The sequence below is a fragment of the Triticum dicoccoides genome, chromosome 4A, assembly GCF_002162155.2.
Source record: "Triticum dicoccoides isolate Atlit2015 ecotype Zavitan chromosome 4A, WEW_v2.0, whole genome shotgun sequence".
NCBI lineage: Eukaryota > Viridiplantae > Streptophyta > Magnoliopsida > Poales > Poaceae > Triticum > Triticum dicoccoides.
In genome coordinates this window covers 5,271,163-5,275,889 of record NC_041386.1, presented here as the reverse complement: position 1 = coordinate 5,275,889, position 4,727 = coordinate 5,271,163, and positions in this window count along the sequence as shown.

Genomic DNA, 4,727 nt, shown 5'->3' with positions numbered 1-4,727 from the left:
ACTAGTATTACCAGTAGTTTCTATGTATAGGTGTCATGTGTACAGGCTGCTTCTGATCTTTTTGTTGTTGGACATGAAAACTTTCTAGCCCAAGTGCCCAACTGCCCAAGGCCCAACGTGGAACCATCAACCGAGCCTCGATTGCTAGATGTACGTATATGTCAGAAAAAAGAGATTACATGCTATCGATCTACCCTTATCCTCCCGATAATTTCGTTCGTGCGATCAAGTGTTCTGGTTCTGTACCTTCCTACGCCGCCGCCCGCCCGCCGCCGCCCATCGCTCGTTCACCGTCGACTCTTGCAGTCTTACTGCTTTTGCCGCCGTCGCCCAAGGCAGTGGTCCAACACTTCAGTGCATGCGATTCAATCATAAGACAGAAACTACTTGTGTACTTCATCGGCATCATACATACATCAACAGATCAACTTCAACTCGGAATCAAGGTACGTCACTGAATCACTGTTAATCTTGGTGAATTAGCGCAATTTCTACAGAGATAACGGTTTAATTTACTGCTTTGATAAGGTAGCATAATAGTTTTCTAATGCCACTCCTTGTTTAATGTTCCAATGACTGAAGGATGAAGAGGAAGACTACAGCAACAATAGATTTGTTTTTCAAGCCTATTGCTTCTAGCTCTAATGCAACTGAAAATGCAAATCCACCGGAGGAGCAACCTGTTGTAGATGATACTTCCAGCCCTAATCTAGTTGATATGCAAACTGATGATCACAATATTGTGGCACCACTAGAAACTTTAGAAGAAGGTAGAACTAGAAGCACAAAATATGTGAGGGATCCTGGTACACGCCAACAGATTTGGGAACTCCATCCCGATAAGCAGGATGAAGCACGTCGATTCTATGTTTCTAAGGGCGCTTTTCATCCATACATGAAAGAGTATCCATATAATGGAACAACAAAAAACCGCCGCCGATTCCAGTATAGTTATTTCACTGATTGGCCTTGGCTAGAGTATTCACTTGTCACACATCGTGCATACTGCCTCTGTTGTTTCCTCTTTACGAAAAAGCCAACTGGAAAGTGTGGTTCAAGTGCATTCACAGTGGATGGATTTATAAACTGGAAAAAGGTGAATGATGGCAAAGATTGTGCTTTTATAACCCACATGGACAAAGATTCCAACTCAGCCCATAGCTATTCAGCCCGTTGTTATGAAAATCTGAAAAATAGATTGAACCACATTGACAAGGCGATGGTACAAGTATGTACAAAAAAGGTTGCAGCTGCAAGGTTAAGACTTAAAGTCACAATTGATTCCATTAGGTAAGACTAAGTTTATTTGTTTCAACAATTAACCTAGTATATTTTGTATTTATGTAAGACTAACATGTCCCTTGTCTGTTATTTCATTAGGTGGTTAACATTCCAAGCTTGTCCATTTAGAGGCCATGATGAATCTCCAGGATCCCTAAACCAGGGTAATTTTCTTAAGTTGGTAAAGCTTTTGGCTGCTTATAACAAGGATGTCAGAGATGTTGTCTTGGAAAATGCTCCACAAAATGCCAAGTACACCTCACACCCCGTTCAGCAAGAAATCCTTGGTTTACTTTCCAGGAAAGTGCAGAAAAGTATTAGAGAAGAAATTGGCAATAGCAAATTTTGTATAATGGTGGACGAGTCTAGAGATGAATCTAAAAAGGAGCAGATGGCACTGGTCATTCGGTTTGCTAATAAAGAAGGGTACATAGATGAGCGCTTCCTTGACATCATACATGTTAGTGACACTGCTGCATTGACTCTCAAGGAGGCAATTTGTACTGTCTTAGAAGATAATAACCTGAATGTACAAGATATTAGAGGTCAAGGATACGACGGCGCAAGTAATATGCGAGGGGAATGGAATGGATTGAAAGCTCTAATATTAAATGAGTGCCCATATGCTTATTATGTGCACTGCATGGCTCATCAGCTCCAATTGACTCTTGTTGCAGCATCACGAGAGGTACACGAGGTGCATAATTTTTTTCAGCATGCAAATTTTGTGATAAATGTTGTTAGTGCGTCGTCTAAACGGAATCATGAGTTATTAGCTAATCAAGCTGCTGAAATTGCACATGGCGTTGAATTGGGTGAGCTTGATACGGGAAAAGGGGCAAATCAAATAGGCTCTTTACAGAGGCCGGGAGACACGAGGTGGAGTTCTCACTTCAAGTCAATTAATAGCTTGAGGAAGATGTTTGCTGCTACGATTGCAGTTCTACGAAGTGTAGCAAATGATCGTTCAGTCACAAGATATTCTCGTGGAGATGCAGTGGGCGCCCTAAAGATGATTATCTCTTTTGATTTTGTATTCATTATGCACCTGATGGAGAAAATTATGAAGATCACAGATGTTTTATGCCAAATGCTCCAAAGGAAGTCTCTGGATATTTTAAATGCATTAGATTGTGTTGCAAACACAAAGTTTCTACTTGCTGAACTAAGAGAAGATGGCTGGGAACCACTTCTAAAAGAGGTTAAATCTTTTTGTCTGAAGCATGATATTGACACCCCCGATTTTAGTTCCAAGTATGTCTCTTTTCCTATATCTAGATTGGAATATTAATCATCACAAGTATTTTAATCTAATATATGTTGCCATTTGTAGGTACGTTGATATGACTAAATCTCGAAACAAGCATGACAACACCACAACACTTCACCACTATAAAGCAGATGTATTCAATGTTGCCATAGATCAACAGTTGGTCGAGCTAAATGACCGGTTCAGCGTTCAAAGCACTGAGCTATTGAGGCTTTGTGTATCCTTGAATCCACTGCATGACACATTTGATGTGACAAAGATATGCACTCTAGCAGAAAAGTTTTATCCTGCTGATTTTTCTAACCAAGACCTGGCTCGGTTAGAGTCTCAACTTATCCATTTCAGAATGGATGTTCGCTCACATCCAGACCTAAAATGCTTGCATTTACTTGCTGATTTGACTGTTGGTTTGTTCAAAACTGGTAAAGTTCAGGACTATTCCATAGTTGATAGACTATTGCGGTTGGTTATTACTCTTCCAGTTTCAACGGCAACCACTGAGCGAGCCTTTTCTGCTATGAAACTAGTGAAGACGCGTCTTCGAGGCAAAATGGGTGATGACTTTCTTCAACATTACATGACTGTCTACATTGGAAAGGATATAGCTGCAAAAGTCACATCTGATGAGATTATCCACATTTTCGACGATGGTACTCGTAGAGCTGAATTTCAGTTGATAGATATGTAACTTCTTTTTTTGCTAAACATACGTTGTCATGCACTCATATCAATTCTACTATTGAGACTATATTCTTGTGTGGTGTATAATTTGAAATGATTATTATCTGTCTCACCCCCCCTCATGTTCAAATCATGGCTCCGCCCCTGCACATAAGACTGTGAAAGTTCACGTAGTGTCTCAACCCATGACTCTTCGAAATCAACATTCTCGATGTCCGCTTCATCGACAACGACTTCAAAACCAATACTCTCAGCGTCGTTGTCCACTTCAACAGTGCCGATGTGAACTTTTTATTCGCCAAGCTTCATGCCTTCGTCGTTCATGTTGTCGCCTCTTATCACTAAGCTTGTTGTCCTTGCAATTTATGTTGCCGCTCTCAACGCCAAGCTTGTTGCCCTCGCCATTCATGTTGTTCCCGTGTTCACCTTGATTGTTGCCTGTGGCAGCACTAGGAGTCAGAATAACTGATGTCAGAGTTATATGCATGTGGACATATAAACAAATTACGGTGAACCCTAGTGCAATTAACCAGAATTTTATGATGTTTCTTGCCCAGGTAGCCTTCGGCCTCCTCGATATGGCCAAGGCACACGGCAAGCATTGCTTGTCTTGCCCTAGGAGATGTTACAGCTGGTGCTATTGACACCACGACATCCTTGACGGCGGTGATTCACGCCTTTGAAAGAAGACACGGACCGGAAGACGAGCACCAACGACGCACAACAAGCCGCAAACCCCACAAACATCGGTTGCGACTGTGTCATGCGAAGGTTGGACGTGGAGCTTCACATCGTTGTAGATTGTAGGTGACGTCCTTGGAGACATCGCAGACATCATGCATTGATCAAAACCAATGACAAGTTCAGGAACCTTCTTTGTGTTAATGTCATCTAATCCACTGTGCTAGTCGTGGTCTTCGTCCTCTTGACTGAACAACCCCATCGTTGGATCCTCTTCTTCCCCTGAATGATCAGGGCCATTGTCTGGTTATTCATCAGATTACGTTATTTTTCCAGTTAAATAAACATATTCACTTTTTGGAAGAAAGGGTGACCTGCGAATTTGTTTGGTAGTAGCTACAAGTTAACATATGTGCCGTCTTATTGACTTTCCTAGGGCAATAAATAAAGCTAATATGATCAAAATTGCAAAATTACAATCATCGTAGATAGCCGCCGCTGGTCCGATCGAATAACCCCCACCATATTTTGCACCATCTCAATCACTTCCAAACACTCGGCTTCCTCAATCAACTTGTACAACCAACATTACCTGCAAGATCGAGTATCGCCAGCTTTAAATATTTTACAACTAAAAACTAGCCACTCTTACCCCGCAAAAAGAAAAAGAAAAAAAAAACTAGCAACTCTTGTAGACATGCACTCCAATAAAAAAAAGGGCGATGCTAGGCGCCGGCGCACCGGCCGAAACGTTCGGCCGGTCCAGCCCTAGCCGTTCGATGCGAGGCGTGCGCGGTTGGATCTGGAGCAAAAA